The sequence below is a fragment of the Pseudophryne corroboree genome, chromosome 4, assembly GCF_028390025.1.
Source record: "Pseudophryne corroboree isolate aPseCor3 chromosome 4, aPseCor3.hap2, whole genome shotgun sequence".
In the NCBI taxonomy this organism is placed as follows: Eukaryota; Metazoa; Chordata; class Amphibia; order Anura; family Myobatrachidae; genus Pseudophryne; species Pseudophryne corroboree.
In genome coordinates, this window is record NC_086447.1 from 127,500,117 (window position 1) to 127,519,262 (window position 19,146).

At 41.5% G+C, this 19,146-nt stretch overlaps 1 protein-coding gene across 2 annotated transcripts in view; it reads right to left on the reverse strand.

The window, feature by feature from the left end:
* The window catches only part of HPCAL1 (hippocalcin like 1), a 334,375-nt gene that overhangs the window by 140,039 nt on the left and 175,190 nt on the right, over nt 1-19,146 (reverse strand). For both annotated transcript variants that reach the window (XM_063915423.1, XM_063915420.1), the window contains exon 3: nt 7,067-7,147. The gene's annotated coding sequence lies outside the window, so the exon portion shown is untranslated. The remainder of the gene's footprint in view (nt 1-7,066; nt 7,148-19,146) is intronic.

A 19,146-nucleotide genomic window follows, 5' to 3' on the forward strand; every position in this document is an offset into this window, starting at 1 on the left:
TAGTGCTACTCCGACCTCCAACTGTTCCCTGGACTTTGCCCTTATCAGGAGATCGTCCAAGTAAGGGATAATTAAGACGCCTTTTCTTCGAAGAAGAACCATCATTTCGGCCATTACCTTGGTAAAGACCCGGGGTGCCGTAGACAATCCAAACGGCAGCGTCTGAAACTGATAGTGACAGTTTTATATCACGAACCTGAGGTACCCTTAGTGATAAGGGCAAATTTGGGACATGGAGGTAAGCATCCCTGATGTCTCGGGACACCAGATAGTCCCCTTCTTCCCGGTTCGTTATCACTGCTCTGAGTGACTCCATCTTGATTTGAACCTTTGTAAGTGTTCAAATTTTTTTAGATTTAGAATAGGTCTCACCTAGCCTTCTGGCTTCAGTACCACAATATAGTGTGGAATAATACCCCTTTTCTTGTTGTAGGAGGGGTAATTTTAATTATCACCTGCTGGGAATACAGCTCGTGAATTTTTTCCCATACTGCCTCCTTGTCGGAGGGAGACCTTGGTAAAGCAGCCTTCAGGAGCCTGCGCAGGGGAAACGTCTCGACATTCCAAACTGTACCCCTGGAATACTACTTGTAGGATCCAGGGGTCCTATACGGTCTCAGCGTCATGCTGAGAGCTTGTCAGAAGCGGTGGAACGCTTCTGTTCCTGGGAATGGGCTGCCTGCTGCAGTCTTCTTCCCTTTCCTCTATCCCTGGGCAGATATGACTCTTATAGGGACGAAAGGACTGAAGCTGAAAAGACGGTGTCTTTTTCTGCAGAGATGTGACTTAGGGTAAAAACGGTGGATTTTCCAGCAGTTGCCGTGGCCACCAGGTCCGATGGACCGACCCCAAATAACTCCTCTTCCTTTATACGGCAATACACCTTTGTGCCGTTTGGAATCTGCATCACCTGACCACTGTCGTGTCCATAAACATCTTCTGGCAGATATGGACATCGCACTTACTCTTGATGCCAGAGTGCAAATATCCCTCTGTGCATCTCGCATATATAGAAATACATCCTTTAAATGCTCTATAGTCAATAAAATACTGTCCCTGTCAAGGGTATCAATATTTTTAGTCAGGGAATCCGACCAAGCCACCCCAGCTCTGCACATCCAGGCTGAGGCGATCGCTGGTCGCAGTATAACACCAGTATGTGTGTATATACTTTTTATGATATTTTTCCAGCCTCCTGTCAGCTGGCTCCTTGAGGACGGCCCTATCTATAGACGGTACCGCCACTTGTTCTGATAAGCGTGTGAGCGCCTTATCCACCCTAAGGGGTGTTTCCCAACGCGCCCTAACTTCTGGCGGGAAAGGGTATACCGCCCATATTTTCTATCGGGGGGAACCCACGCATCATCACACACTTCATTTAATTTTTCTGATTCAGGAAAAACTACGGTAGTTTTTTCACATCCCACATAATACCCTCTTTTGTGGTACTTGTAGTATCAGAAATATGTAACACCTCCTTCATTGCCCTTAACGTGTGGCCCTAATAAGGAATACGTTTGTTTATTCACCGTCGACACTGGATTCAGTGTCCCTGTCTGTGTCTGTGTCGACCGACTAAAGTAAACGGGCGTTTTAAAACCCCTGACGGTGTTTTTGAGACGTCTGGACCGGTACTAATTGTTTGTCGGCCGTCTCATGTCGTCAACCGACCTTGGCTCGTGTTGACATTATCACGTAATTCCCTAAATAAGCCATCCATTCTGGTGTCGACTCCCTACAGAGTGACATCACCATTACAGGCAATTGCTCCGCCTCCTCACCAACATCGTCCTCATACATGTCGACACACACGTACCGACACACAGCACACACACAGGGAATGCTCTGATAGAGGACAGGACCCACTAGCCCTTTGGAGAGACAGAGGGAGAGTTTGCCAGCACACACCAAAAACGCTATAATTATATAGGGACAACCTTATATAAGTGTTTTCCCTTATAGCATCTTTTTTATAGATTTCTAACGCCAAATTAGTGCCCCCCCTCTCTGTTTTAACCCTGTTTCTGTAGTGTAGTGCAGGGGAGAGCCTGGGAGCCTTCCCTCCAGCCTTTCTGTGAGGGAAAATGGCGCTGTGTGCTGAGGAGATAGGCCCCGCCCCTTTTTCGGCGGCCTCGTCTCCCGCTCTTAACGGATTCTGGCAGGGGTTAAATATCTCCATATAGCCCCCGGAGGCTATATGTGAGGTATTTTTAGCCAAAAAAGGTTTTCATTTGCCTCCCAGGGCGCCCCCCTCCCAGCGCCCTGCACCCTCAGTGACTGCCGTGTGAAGTGTGCTGAGAGGAAAATGGCGCACAGCTGCAGTGCTGTGCGCTACCTTAAGAAGACTGAGGAGTCTTCTGCCGCCGATTCTGGACCTCTTCTCGTTTCAGCATCTGCAAGGGGGCCGGCGGCGAGGCTCCGGTGACCATCCAGGCTGTACCTGTGATCGTCCCTCTGGAGCTAATGTCCAGTAGCCAAGAAGCCAATCAATCCTGCACGCAGGTGAGTTCACTTCTTCTCCCCTAAGTCCCTCGTTGCAGTGATCCTGTTGCCAGCAGGACTCACTGTAAAATAAAAAACCTAAGCTAAACTTTTCTAAGCAGCTCTTTAGGAGAGCCACCTAGATTGCACCCTTCTCGGCCGGGCACAAAAATCTAACTGAGGCTTGGAGGAGGGTCATAGGGGGAGGAGCCAGTGCACACCACCTGATCCTAAAGCTTTACTTTTTGTGCCCTGTCTCCTGCGGAGCCGCTATTCCCCATGGTCCTTTCAGGAACCCCAGCATCCACTAGGACGATAGAGAAAAGGGTTTCTTCGTAGCAGGCGCAGCTAAGGGAAGAAAAGGTGACTTACCCGCCGTAGCCGTGGAGATCCACGCATCTAACGCTTCCCCAAAGAGAGCCTGTCCTGTGTAGGGTAGTGCCTCCACACCTCTCCTGGATTCCGCGTCGGCAGACCACTGGCGCAGCCAAAGTCCCCTACGAGCTGAGACAGACATGGAAGAAATTCCTGCAGCCATGGAAGCCAGGTGTTTCATGGATTCTACCAGAAATCCTGCCGAATCCTGAATGTTACGCAAAAACAATTCAACATCAGATTTATCCATAGTATCCAAATCTTCAAGTAATGTGCCTGACTACTTTACTATAGCTGTGGCAATCCAAGCACTGGCAACAGTGGGACGTAATATAGCCCCTGAAGCCGTGTACATGGATTTGAGCATATTATCAATTTTACGATCAGCCGACTCTTTCAAGGCAGTGGATTCTTGAACAGGTAAAACCACCTTTTTTGAGAGTCTGGATACAGACGCGTCAGCAATGGGTGGGTGGGTTGCCGCCCCCTCTCAACACATCCCCATCACCGTCCACAGTGTCAGAATCGGTATCCGTGTCAGCTTGCATAATCTGTCCAAGAGCACGTTTTTGGGAATATAAAGCGGGGGGCCCTGAGGTAACAGAACTGGGCCAGACTGCCACAGAATTCTGCAAAGCCTGAGTTGCAGACTCATTCTGTGCAACTCTAGTAGAAATCTGAGAAATCATAGATTTGATAGAGGATAACCACTCAGGCTCCCTTGCTGGTATCTGTGCTAAAACAGTGCAATCCTGATTAAGTAAATAATTTCTCTACCTTTTCACCTGCCTGGAGGGAAGGGGGTGGGGGGGGACAAAAACACCCTAATTTACTCTGGGGGGAAAAAAAGTGAGTTTGTAATTGTATGGCAAATGTAATTTGAATTTGCAATAAGAGTTCAACGTGAACATAGCTCGCAGGTGTATACTCACAACTAATTGAATTCCCCACAATGTGTATTGAGTTTAACCTATTGCAATAAAGCAGGATTGTAACCAATACACTGGCTGTTTTTTGCCTTTGTGAGCTCCAACAGCCAATCACCGTTTATTACAATTAAAAGAAAGAAAAAAAACATAAGAAATCAATGCATATATTGTAACAAGCCTGTTAAAAACACACACAAAAAAAAAAAAAGACAAGGCATGTTAGACCCTTACTATATACAGTATGTAGTAATATAAATAATGTCTCAGAATATGCCAGGCTCCGGTATACAGGAAGGAAGATGAAACCGACACAAGACAAGGCTGAAAACACACTTCCTGCAGTTCCTATGAAAGATAAAACACATTTATGTCACCCCACTGCTCAGCTTCACTTCTTTCACTATGAGAAGGACTTCCAACATGCGTGTTGTGCATTCCTATACTATGGCCAAGTGTCCCTAGAATTACTGAAACGTCATTCGAAAAATATAAAAAATAGTGATCACTGATCAGTAATAACATCCACAAATCAGCTCAACACAAGATGCAATACACTCTGATTTGAGCCTGAATAGCAAATAGTAGTCTAACTGTAACCTTAACTGAGGTGGTAGGAACTGTGGGATAGCTGCTGACGCCAATGAGATAGGGGGAGATATACTAAGCCTTGGAGCGTGATAAAGTGGAGAGAGATAGAGCGACAGCCAATCAGTTCCTAACTGCCATGTTACAGGATGTGTTTGACAAATGAAAGGAGCTGGTTGGTAGTTTCTCCCTCCACTTTATCACTCTGAAAAAGCTTAGTACATATGCCCCAGGGTGACCAGATCACAATTAATTTCATTGTAGAGATTCTTAAACACACATACCGACACCAATGTGCACAACTCACTGCCCATGACCTCATTATATGCAGAAAACAAATGATCAGAACTCTGCATAATCTGGGGCATTGCCTTGATGCGGACTTTACCTGCCCACCTATGCTTAATAGGTCTGCCAAGTACCTTCGGTCACGCCAAGATCCACCTCATGGCTCTACCTCTGCATGGTTGGCCTAGTGGTAACACTGTTATAGTGAAACTGGCGCCTTACTTACCATGCAAAGGTGAAAGTATCACAAAATTAGCAGCTGAGAGTTGCAAGTTAAGGAAGAGACTTTTTACCCAACCCAAGATCCTCCAGGATTGCATACAGCCCAACATTCATACAGGAGCACCCTACAGCTGCGATTTCACCACCAACTGAGGAGTCTACCAGCAAACAGGAAAGGAGTCGAGCCACAAAATGGTAATTGTTTGCTGCATCTACAGAAATACCACCTAGGAGGAGAAATGACATCCAGTGTGTGTAGTCTCACGGATATAAGTGACAGAGCTGTTATGGCTAAGTGGCAGATGGAAGTATAAACGTAAGCCTGGTATACATTGGGCAGTAATGAGGCCGGAACAGTCAATTCTTGGCTGGTTGGTCCAATTACTGCACGGTAAGTACACAGCAACCGGGGCAGAAAGTCGTTCTAAAAGCAGTCAGATCGGCTACAAACATCTGGACTGCTGCAGGACATTGGTCAGTCCCGATGAGCATATATAGTTTGTCAAATGTAGCCTGTACAGAGAACACCCATGCATATAAAAAGCACCAATCTCAATGATCTTTAGAGACCGTTATCACTCAGGAAGCAGAATTGAGCAATGTGTATACTGGGATCTGAGGTTCAAAAAGACAAACTGTGGATCCTCTCTCTAATCTGTCAGGTGTGTTTCTAGCTTTAATGGAATTGGTCTTCGTTGTACTCCAGTTAAGTTGTAGAAACTTGTAGACAATAATTGCGTAGAACAGAAACTTTCTGCATTTCAACATTTGCTTTTGAACTGGGTAGAGCGTGATTAAAAGTGCACTTCAAATAGAGCAGTCAGACTGTAGGCACGGCACAGTGTGAACTCATCCCCTACTGGTGTCTTCCAACAATGGTAGTATAGACACAACAGTATGATGTCAGATTGAATGAGATCTTCATGGTGCCACTGAGCAATGATGTTTATTTGGACACTGGTATATAATGCATAGAAGTTTACATTCATGTGCTTGCCCAGAGTGATTCTCAGTCCGGGCCTGAATGCAGCCTATTAATCCATTGAGTACAGGTGAGGAGACACAAAATACAGTAAAACATAGTTTCACCCAATACGTAACATAAGCAAAATCATTCCTGCGCCTTTTACGTTTTAAAAAAGGCAACAGACAAGAGGATCTCAAGTTTGGAACAGTTATATCGCCCACATTATATATCCAAAATGAACTTTTTAGGTTTTAAGTGACCCATCCTTTAACCTTACAGAAAATATTTGGGACATAACACCTTGCCATTAAAATCACTTGCACAATGTGCACAACAAGTGTGAGAAATACATAATAAAACTGCACATGTACAAAATAAATAGACTTTAGGAGGTATACACAAAGTGTAATGGTCTGGTTTAGGCTATGCGTATCTATGGATTTACAGATTATCTTCTATAATGGAGAAACCCCAGTCTAATAGCTGCCAACATTCTGAATGGTTTCCAAGGACAATTAGCTGCATGTCATTTAGGAATTATATTCTGCTTCCGGCCATGTATCAAAAAGCACAGGAGCCGAGAATGATAGCAAGATCAGGCACTCAATATACAGAAAGGAAATTTACTGTGAAGTTTGTCAATATTGAAAGGTTGTCTCTGTCACTGGAGATTAGGTGTAGTGGGAAACAATACATAAATCCACAGAGGGGTAAGTCTACAAAGTGGCCTGATGGCAGGAAGATAAAGTCTGCTTCTGTATGTGATACTGATCCACAAAGCCATAATCAGAATAGGTAAATTCAACAGAGCAACTTCAGCACTGTCTCAGTTTTATTAATGCAATACCTTCTAAATGGTTCTCTATCTACAAAAATGAAAACAGAAATATTTTGGGCCCAAATATTGCATTTCTCAAGATTACCAAGCTAGTCTTATTAAAAAAGGCTGCTAAAACCTAATTACATGCTATATTATACACACACACACACACACACACACACACACACACACACACACACACACGGAGTACTTTAATTAAGCCATTGAGGCAACTTAAAAATATATAAATCCGGAATGACTAAAAAGCATTCTTACGCAGTTTATACAGTGACAACTCAGAGACTGTTATACATGATATACCAAAATATGTGTATTTTAGTCAAATACACATTTTCACAAATAAAACAAAATGCTATTATAAGTAAAGGACAAACTCACCTATGTTCAGTAAGGGTGAAGAAGAAGAGTCTTCTGCAGGAACCTTATATGGATGAACACAAAGAAAATACCACTTGCGTGCTGCCAGAAATAAAGAAAAAAAAAGTATTGAATAAAACAGCATTTTAAAAATGAACAGGAAAGGAAAATATATAAAAAAAAAAGTTTAGTGAGTTTAAATGTTTTTACGGTTTAGAAAAATAAATTATACTAAAGCTAAAACCATTCTTCTTATGACTCACATTGTAAATTCTTTGGTGGCTATATTAGACAAATGAAATGGCCAGGCTTCTATGTAACCTTGAAAACACTTTAGCAGGACAGTTGGGAATGCTCTTTGAAAGTATAGTAATGTTTTAAACAATTCTTATATTAAGCACGAATTATGATAAAAAAAATGTTTTTCTTGGATTAGGTTAACATAATTTCTTTATTAATCTTCAGGGATTATACAAGAAGTTTATTATTTTTTAACTTTAAAAATAAAGAAATTATACACACGTCCACTTCAGTGAACAACATGCATCTGCAACGTAAAAGGTTTTTTGTTTTTGTTTTAATCATTTTGCTTATTTTTCAAATCCTCCAAGTTGAAAACAATACTTTTTTTGTTATGACTCTTTATGGATATGCAGTATTCGTCCAAACACATATGTCCTCACTAAGTGGTTAGAACACAAATATTTACATTTACTTCAGAGTTTGCTTCATACCTACAAAAAAGTTAGCATTTTTCACACTTTTGCAAACTGAATTTGATGGATTTTAACGCTTGGTGTGCAGGTTGGAGAAACACCCAGGACACCCAAATCTAAATTTCTCGGCACATGTTACATCTGCCCCACCTGCAGTGCAGCATGGTTTTGCACAGTTGCTTGCTTATTTGGTTTGCTAACAAACCTGAATAAGGCCAACAATGCACTAGTGATGTTAAACAATAGTTTCTATAGGAGATAACTTAAAAACAGCTGCCCACTGTAGTAACATCTATGAATGAAAGGGTTAAACCAACTATGGGGCATTAAAATAACTCAAAGTTTGTGAGGTCTTTTTATGATCCTAGATAAAACATATTTTCTCTACAGATTGTGGGATTTAAAAGCAGCAGTTATACCACATGCTACGTTGATTTTGAGAAATCAATATTGCCGTGTTAGGGTGTAGACTAGTGATGGACAATGCAATACAAAGTGACACTGAATAATTTGTCATTATGAGCCTCCATCAGGGCACCATTTCCTCACTCAAGGCCAAATGAAATGGGCTCAGATTTCGACGAAAATCAGTGCGGCCATAAAAAAAACAAATAAAAAAAGGCCTCGCACTACCTGAGCAATGGCCACCTGGTGCCTGATCACATTCTGCCAGTTTCTCTGTTTTAAGACAAGTTTGCTCTTACGTCCCGGACTATAAACCTCCACTTGTCTGAGTGTATATTTTGCCACTTGCATGGACTGATGCTACAAGCGGTTCATTTTGTGTTCTCAAAGCATCTGGAGCCTCCTGGGAGACGGATCCTACAACTCACTGTCTGGATGAGGCGTTACACTTCTCCATGTACGTTGCTTATGGATTTGAATGAGGTTTTCTAGTTGCACAGCAGAAAGCCAACCCTCGTTAGTAGGTCACATGATCACAGCTCTGTTCAGCTGGGGGGGAGAGGGGGGGGTTTGGCTGTTAGAATAGGCTGAACTCTGCAGTGGTCACATGACCACAACTCAGCGTTCATGTGGAGCAGTGGCTCTCAAACTTTGTCGTCAGAACCCCAAACAGTGCACGTTTTCCAGATGAAACAGCAGGCGCACAGGTATATTACAAACTGCCACAATTTACAGATCCACAGGTGACCTGGAATATATGAACTGTTTGGGGTCCTGAGGAGAGTTTGAGAACCACTGACTGGTGGATTGGTTAATGTGGGATTATGTATGGGGTGGGGGTCTCTAAACCTCCCTGCTACAGTGGCGACATCTAATCATGGATCCGAGATTAGTATACTTCCTCTATTGCTGTGATCTCAGTTTATACCATTTTGTCAGCAATTTTGTTATGCCCGGCCTGACCTTTGGAAAGTTTTTGATCACTATCTATAGCTCATGACTTTGGATGGTTTCCTTAGTTTTAGTTTAATTTGTATATTATTGCAGTTACCCTGGAAAGAAGTTATTTTACACTGCTACACCAAGAGACAAGTCTACCCCCTACCCATCTTTACGGGAAACTAAAAATAAATAGTCTCAACCAGACTTGGAACAGACTTGGTAGAGCGTTTAAAGTAATATATAATTGTACACTTCTAACTGTGCAAACCTTATTAGAGTCCTTCTGCAATTGGAAAGAGGTCAGAATGTGAATTTTACTAGAACGATTTTGTAGAGTTCTGCAGATTTTTCCAAATCAGAAAATAGTTTGTAGTTTTGATTAGGGTGGAAGTCTACTAATGACAACTAGCCCTATCCAATAGCCATCCTCTAGAACCACAGATGAATCAAAATTGCATGCACTTCAGTGCGATTGGCAAGTGTCGATGTATACACACAATGACAACCTGGGAAAGGTTACCATAAAAAGCCAACAGCCTAGCATAGCGCCCCTAACAACTTTATTAAGAGTACTAAAACTACCTGGACACTCCCCTGAAAGCAAGAGCTAAAATCAGAATGACCTACCCCCATGTGTAACAAATTAGGTGAGGGTTTTATTTTCTTGCAGGTGAATCCTTGATTACTCATTTTTTGAAGAAAAAGTAACAGCCACCCTGACAAATAATCTCCGTAATGTCACAGAATGGAAAAGTGAGCGCAACTCTCAGACAAAGAGGAGGATCGCACTTCTGAACAGTCTCCTTGTTTTCCTAGTGAAGCTCTAAGCTCAAGTAGTGAGGGCCTAAGAGAGTGGTCCACCAAGATTCTTCTTGTCTAGGCCAGGAGATCACATCTGCACAGCATGCAAATGCTGCCAAGTAGCAATGTAAGGTTGATCTTTTTCCCAGAACGTTTTATGAGTGATTGATTAAAAAGTGATATAACTACTCACTCCACAACAGTCTATTTTCCCACTGCCCTGCTTCTGTGGCTTTGCTTATATTTAGAAATCCTTTTTCATTAAAAAGTATCTGTTTTTAAAAAACTTCATTTCTTCTTTTATTTTTTACACACCTGCTCTCAATACAATAAATTTTATTAATGCTTGGGTTCAGGTATGTACTATTTAAAACTCCTGAAATGTAGGATTACCCATAAAAACGGTTACCCTGAGTTTACAGGCACAGATGTCTGGGCCATGGAAATAGGACCTACTGTACTTGTTCCCTTTGTTGATTATATGATCACAGTGAGGACTTTCTCTAAACTTCAATCAGTATGCACTGAATGACTGTCTAGTGGAAAAATGCTTCGCAGCACTATATATACGGCACACAGAACTTAATATTACAGTAACTGAAAAACTAAAAACCAGAGCACTGGTAACAATTAGAACCACAATTCACAGTATACAATACAGCTGCGATGTAAGGAAGCAAAGGAGTAATTGGCATACAACTAGAGGCGGGCAGCCGTTGGAAGAGATGAACTGTTACGAGAGAAAAGAGGACTGTGAGAACAGCAGGGAAGAGGGCCCTGCTCCAAGCAGTTTACAATCTAGGGGGAGGGGGGAGACAGACCGGTGACATGAGGTACATGCAAGTGTAAGGTGGCCTGATGACAGGAAGTAAGCGAGGCAGAGATAGCCAATGCCTAAGGCAGGGGGTTGGGAGAGCAGCCTCAACGCTAGGTTATTCGGCAATAGGGTACGCTTTGATGAACAGGTGAGTTTTCAGTGCCCATTTGAATCTTGGGTGTGGTCTGTTAGAGAATTACAAGGTCGACAGTGAAAAGGTTGACTTTGTGTGCGTTTTAATTGTTTTTAAACCTAAACTTGTTGAAATGTGTCTCCTCGCGGGTGAGCTTTGGGCGTGGAGGCTCGCTACGCTTGCCACAAAGTTACTAAAGGTAATAGTTTGTGACATGGATAGTAACATGCAGCAAAAGTTGTAAAAGAATGCTGCAAACCCTAAAAAAAGTATGTTGACCTTTTTTCACGTCGACCTTTTGACCCACTTGACCTTTTGACCCTATATTGTCGACCTATTGACTTTTGTTCTTGGAACTATATAACCACCTCCCTTGAAGCTTTGAAAGGTCAGGGAAAATAGAATAGAACGAGGGAGCTTGTTCAAGGGAAGGGGGGACAGCACGGGCTAAAATCTTGGATTCGAACATGGGATGCAGTGACCAGGGTAGAGGAGAGGCAATGGTCACTGGCCGACCACAGAGGGCTGGAGGGAGTATGTAGGGAGAGGAGGTTGGAGATGTAGGGAGCAGTGGAGTTAGAGAGGGCCTTGTATGTGAGGATGAGGAGTTTGAAGAGGATTCGGTAGGGAATGGAAGCCAGTGCCGGTTTTATCGAAGGGGAGTGGCAGATGTGGAGCAGCAGGAGAAGATAACTCTAGCTGCAGAGTTGAGAACAGATCGGAGGGGAGTGAGATGGGAGTGTAGGAGGAGGCCAGTGAGGAGAATGTTGTCATAGTTTAGCTATTAGATCACCAGTGAGTGGATAACACATTTTGTTACATGTGAGCCATGTATGTAGTTACTGCAATTTAGATCTCCTTCAGAAACTCGTCAATGTCTCTACACACTTAATATTCCTAATAAGTTTCATAACTCATCTCAAATGCGCTTTTTAAGGTAACAGAATTTGACGGCAGATAAGAACTACTTTGCCCATCTAGTCTGCCCCCCCCCCCCCCTTTTTTTTTTACATTATTTTTTTTTTATCTCTAACCTTATTTGATCCTTATTTATTTGTAAGGATATCCTTGTGTCTATCCCATGCATGTTTAAATTGCTCTACTGTCTTAGCCTCTACAACCTCTGATGGGAGGCTATTCCATTTGTCCACTACTCTTTCTGTGAAGTCATTATTCCTCAAATTTCCCCTGAACCACCCCCCCTCCAGTCTCAGTGCATGTCCTCGTGTCCTATTGCTTCTCTTCCTTTGGAGAATGTTTCCCTCTTGGACTTTGTTAAAACCATTGATATATTTGAAAGTTTCTATCATGTCCTCCCTTTCCCTTCTCTGCTCCAAACTATACATATTGAGATTTTTTAGTCTTTCTGGGTAGGTTTTGTGATGTAGGCCCATGCACCATTATAGTTGCCCTTCTTTGCACAGTTTCTAATGTATTAATATCCTTTTGAAGATATGGCCTCCAGAATTGAACACAGTATTCTAGATGAGGCCGCACCAATGACCTATACAGTGGCATTATTACTTCTTTCTTTCTGCTGCTGATTCCTCTCCCAATGCAGCCAAGCATCTAACTAGCCTTCCTCATTGCTTTGTTACATTGCTTACCTGCCTTTAAGTCATCCGAAATAGTGACTCCTAGATCCCTTTCCTCCTCCGTAGTTTCCAGTATAGTGCCATTAATATTATAACAAGGAAAAGGAAAATACAACTCTGCGCTGGACAACAAAAGGCAGCAAATACAATACATACTGGTGTCATCAAACCAGAAAAACAAGTATACAGTGTAAAATGGTGGTATCGGATTGCGCCAATCTTTAGCGGTAATTGGAGATATCTATCGTCAACTTCTTCCTAAGACTGGTTCATCTATCTTCACCAGTATGTGGGCTCATCAGAGAAGAATTTTCATATGAAAGAGAAACAAAAAGGAAGTCCCAATGTGTAGTAAAGTCTTGATAGTACAGTATTACACATTGGAATACTCTTTTTGTCTCCACCTGTATATATATCCTGTGGAGGGTGCCTGCATAAGATTGTTTTTAGAAGACACTTCCCAGGACCCCGATAAAGATACCTTTATATGCATGGACCAGACTTTTTGAAAGTAAGGTTTGAAGTGAGCATCACCTTCTCTGATCCCTACACAGATTGGGTGATCCCATACACCTTTTCATCACTATATATGTGGAGGATTTGAAGATCCCTCGTACTATTTCTTTGACCCTTTGACTTTCACTATCAAGACTTTACTACACATTGGGACTTCCTTTTTGTTTCTCTTTCATATGAACATTCTTCTCTGATGAGCCCACATACTGGTGAAGATAGATGAACCAGTCTTAGGAAGAAGTTGACGATAGATATCTCCAATTACCATTAATATTATATTTAGCCTTTGGATTTTTGAGACCCAAGTGCATGATTTTGCATTTTTTGGCATTAAACTGTAATTGCCGCACTCTTTACCATTCCTCTAGTCTACCTAGATCCTCAATCATTTGTTTTACCCCACCTAGTGAGTCTACCCTGTTGCATACCTTTGTGTCATCTGCAAAAAGGCATACTTTCCCTTTAATGCCATTTGCAATGTCACCACTGAAGATATTAAAAAGCACTGGTCCAAGTACAGATCCCTGGGGTACTCCACTGGTAACATTTCCCTCCTGTGAATGCACTCCATTTACCACAACTCTCTGTTTTCTATCCTTCAACCAAGATCTTATCCATTCAATAATCCTAATATCCAATCCCAAACTTTCAAGTTTATTTAGCAGTCTGTGATGTGGAACAGTGTCAAAAGCCTTATTAAAGTCTGACTGTGCATTAGTATCCTCTATATTAGACCATTAAGTATGTAGACAAACCATGGGTAATAGTTGGAGGGGGCGGAATAATTTGGAACCAGTAATGGATAAGATAACAGTATATTAAAGGTTATACCTAACATTAGGAACCTATGATTCGTTAAATAAAGGAGAATGATTGGTAGTTGGACATACCTCTAGTAACATAATGAATGGACTGTACCCTAGTTTACCAACGCAGGTTCAGTGTTGCAGGCAAATATGGGTACTAGAGAAACAGGAGTACTGGTGCTTAAAGGGACCATTAATCATTAACTATTGGCAGCTTATCCCCATAACATAAAGTAGCAGAATCCTCCTAATCAGGACAGAGATGCCCCTGGATGAAAAATATCACCCTACCTTGGGAGCTGTAAGTGCCTGCAGATGGTCAGGGGGTATGTGTGTCTTTTGGAGACAGCGAACCTGTGGTACTTTTTAGCAAACATGAAAAAAAAAACAGTTTTACCTTATCACCCATAATTCCACATTCCGGGATAGAATCATCAACTCCTTAGTATCTCACTAGCTGATCTACCCATTCTTCACACTGGAGTTTCTGATTTTCACGGTTGTACATATAAATGTCAAAAATTCTATAGAGATGTACATTTGAGGTGACTTAATGTAAGTAAATCTTAATCCATGTTTCTTGGCGTTACCCAAGGAGCATCCTTAGCAGATATGGCAAAAGTGACAGGACCATTTTTAGAGTTTATCAAATTCTACACACTGGAGGTGCAATCCAAATTTTTATCTGATTGTCCATTTGGGCATTATTGTTCATGCAACGCAAGCCACGCATCGGTAATGACATCATTATGTCAACACCTTTTTGATCCCCTTAGGGGAGGTTTATTAAACACTTAACTAACTTTTTTTCCCTAAAAAAAAAAAAAGCGCTCCAAAATTGTCGTTTTTTATTTTACGACTGAATTAGGTGAAGAACATTAATTTAACAGTATCCAAAAATGATTTTAGATAAAAAAGGGGAAATTCCTGACAACACCCCCCCCTCCCCCCAGCCCAAACATCGATCTGGAACATCGAAAACATCGCGACCATTCCGGCTTTCATTTTGAAAGACGGGATAGCCTCCAGGTAGACAGGTGGGGTCTGGGGGTGGGTTTCATTTAAACTCCCCAGCGGCTGCTATTGTCTGCAGCGGCTGGAGGGGGGGGGGGGGGGGTTCTGACGTGCTGACCGATCAGCAGCGACTCTGTGCACCAGTTCCTGTGTGTGACTCAACTTACGCCGAGCGCCTCAGTCATATCATTTTCACTTGAATATGCTTACTTACTTGCAATGCGGCAAAATACTTTGCAAAACTGGACTGATTAACGTGATATGTGATACTAATACATCTGTGTGCGACGGAGTCTGAATATGTATATGAAGTGCTACGATGTAGAGGCAGGGCTTTTTTTCATGTCAAGTTCCATTGTGCTTCACCTGCAACTTAGCACATATTTAAATTAATTCCTGTCTGGTTACAGTCGCAGGAAAAGTCACTATGCTTACTGAGCATAGGTGTATGAGGACACATCTGTAGACACACACACACACACACACACACTGAGATACATTACAGTACACAGCAACACTAATAGGTATTATGGGAATTCTGGATTATTTCCATTATAAAATGTAAATGAACTAAAGCATTCCCACTGATCTCCACCTTGCCCGCACCCTGCTATCCCAGTAACCTCTGAATGGAAACAAATTAGTGGGTGGGTACTGTACACCTTGCAGAGGCACTCAATGACATTAGTGTTACTAAAGGTTAGCATTTATTTCAACACATCTCAAAAACTGCAATTAGTGAGGTGTAACTGCACAGTGGTATCAACAATTTACCAATGAAACCTCTAGCTGCCATGTCAGGCTTTTCAGGAATGCAGTTTAAAATATGTTACTCCCAGCGCTTACTCAATATAAAACATAAGGCTCTTTGATATTTTAAAAAATAGTTTATTTTCTTTAAAATGCAATTATTATGTAAAAAGACATATATGATTTTCAATATTTTATATACCGGTATATACCAGGCAATATATTTTGTGCAAATTAGCAGTGGTTGAGAATTCTGAGTAGGGTGAAATAGTTAGAATAGGATGAAGAATAGTAATGAAAAGAAAAGAAAAAAATTAAAAATGATAAAAATAAAATTAAAAATGACGATAATTGAATGAACAATATTTCGGGTAGATACGCTGGAGGTGCGTTTTACTCTACCTGCCAATCGTCTATTATAGTAAAAATCGATCCCAATGTTTTGGGTGGTAGCAGGATTTTATTATGAGTCTCTGTATTCCTCTGGTGTTTGTTTGCTAGGAACAGTAGTTATAATGTCCCAATATGTTGCAACAGTTGTATCTTGTCTGGATACTTTTAGTCACACAGTGTCAGTTCAAAGGGTTTTTTTGTTACTTACGGATCCTCCGTTGCTGGATGTGCATATCCGCAGTGGAACCCCTTCGATCCCGGCTGGATGCCGCTGCTTGAAGGCTCGAGCGGGCGCTGGTCCGGGGTGCGGGGATGTCTGCCGGCAGACTGATAGAGCTGTGCTGCGGAAGGGACAGTGCAGTCTGTATCTTTGTCCAAAGTCCGTAGCCAATCTACGCGTTTCACCTGTGTTGTCAGGCTTCGTCAGGATGCTCATTCCTCCGTACTCAGTCCTAAAAACCTCCTGGTCTGCCCTTTCTTGCGGGCTGTGTGACGTCATTTCTGCCCTCAGTTGGTGTCATTCCGTTTGAGTTAGTATTCAGCTCGAATAAACTTTTCTTGTTTAAAAATATTGATGCTATTATTAATCCATATTAAAAAATAATGAAATAAAGGTTATTATAGAAAATTAGTAAGAATTAGGGGATTTATCCAAGGTGAAAAAAGAGAAGGAGCCACCGCAGGTGTGTCGGAACAAAGGGGGGGTATATAATTAGTTTTAAATTGCACAATATTAGATATCCTTATTATATATGTATATACAATGAATTGATTTAAATAATAGTGCACTTGATAAAGGTAATGGAACCTCCACTTAAACATTACCTTTATCAAGTGCACTATTATTTAAATAACTTTTATTGGAAAAAGGCTGCGGTTGCTACATTGTAGCACTTTGTATGCAGAGTCACAGACTCCGTTGCACACCGATATACTTTACAAGTGTTGCTTATCAAATTCACCGACACATTCTCCTGGTGCTGCATAGTGTTCCGACTAAGACGCACAGTGCCTTGCTAAAGTATTCACCCCCGTTGGCTTTTTACCTATTTTGTTACATTACAACCTGTAATTGAATTTTTTTTTTTTTTACCTGAATTTTAGGTGATGGATATGCACAAAATAGTCTAAAGTTGCTGAAGCGAAATGAGAAAAAAAAAATTATATAAAAAAGTTCTGGTGCAACCAATTACCTTCAGAAGTCACATAATTAGTGAAATGAAGTCCACCTGTGTGCAATCTAATGGTGGAATTCAATTGTTTGAAAAGTCAGTTGGGCGTCTGTTTTTTCCTATTAGATAGGAAGAAACAGACTCCGAACTGACTTTTCACACAATTGAATACCCCCCTAAGTATCACATGATCTGTCAGTATAAACACACCTTTTCTGAAATGCCCCAGAGGCTGTAAGACCACTAAGCAAGAGGCATCACACCATGAAGACCAAGGAGCACTCCAAACAAGTCAGGGACAAAGTTGATGAGAAGTACAAATCAGGGTTGGGTTATTTAAAAAAAACAAAAAAAACAAAAAAAACTTTGATGATCCCCTGGAGCACCACCAAATCCATCATCTTCAAATGGAAAGAACATGGTACCACAACAATCCTGCCAAGAGACGGCCGGCCACCAAAACTCCCAAACCGGACAAGGAGGGCATTAATGAGAGAGGCAGCACAGAGACCAAAGGTAGGAGGAGCTGCAGAGTTCCACAGCAGAGACTGGTGTATCTGCGCATATGACCACAATAAGCCGTACACTCCACAGAGCTGGGTTTTATGGAAGAGTGGCCAGAAAAAGAAGAAAAAAAAAGTCATTACACGTTTTGAGTTTGCCAAAAGACATGTGGACGACTCCCCAAATGTATGGAGGAAGGTGCTCTGATCAGATGAGACTAAAACTAAACTTTTTGGCCACCAAGGAAAATGCTATGTCTGGCGCAAACCAAACACATCCCATTACCCCAAGAACACCATCCCCACAGTGAAACATGGTGGTGGCAGCATCATGCTGTGGGGATGATTTTCAGCAGCAGGGACTAGGAAACTGTTTTGAGTCGAGGGAAAGATGGATGGTGCCAAATACAGGGATATTCTTGAGCAAAACCTGTTTCAGTCTGTCTGTGATTTAAGACTGGGACGGAGGTTCACCTTCCAGCAGGACAATGACCCGAAGCATACTGCTAAAGCAACACTCGAATGGTTTAAGGGGAAAACATTTAAAGGTGTTGGAATGGCCTAGTCAAAGCCCAGATCTCAATCCAATTGAGAATATGTGGTCAGACTTGAAAATTGCTGTTTACAAGCGGAAACCATCCAACATGAAGGAGCTGGAGCAGTTTTGCCTTGAGGAATGGACAAAAATCCCAGTGGCAAGATGTGGCAAGCTCATCGAGACTTATCCAAAGCGACTTGCAGCTGTAATTGCTGCAAAAGGTGGATCTACAAAGTACTGACTTTAGGGGTGTGAATAGTTATGCACGCTGACGTTTTCTGTTATTTTGTCCTATTTGTTGTTTGCTTCACAATAACAAAAAAAAACAAAACAAAAAAACACACATCTTCAAATTTGTAGACATGTTCTGTGAATGAAATGATGCAAACCTTCAAACAATCCATTTTAATTCCAGGTTGTGAGGCAACAAAACATGAAAAACGCAAAGGGGGGGTGACTACTTTAGCAAGGCACTGTAATTTGTCTAAAGTGACACCCGATGCTAGGAGAATCTCATGGGACCTGGCGCGCAGAGTGGGGCTGTTTGGCGTGAGTGAATATGTATGTATGTGTATTATATATACACACATATATATATATATATATATATATATATATACATACATACATACACACATATATATACACACACATAATAATAATAATAATAATAATAATAATAATAATATTATTATTATTATTGATATATAAAAAGCGAAAGCCCTCACTCAGACTGACTCATCACTAATTCTCTTACTTCCCGATACGTTAGGAAGCTGAAATTTAACATAGGTATTCTGCAGATGGGAAATAAGAAAACTTCGCAATTAGAATACAAAAAACCCCGTCCCCTAAGGGGACGAAAAAGGGTATTGACATAATGACGTAACTACTGATGCCTGGCTTGCATTGCGTGAACGATAACACCCAAAAGGAACAATCTGATCACAATTTGGATTGCACATTTATATATATATTTATAATATATATATATATATAT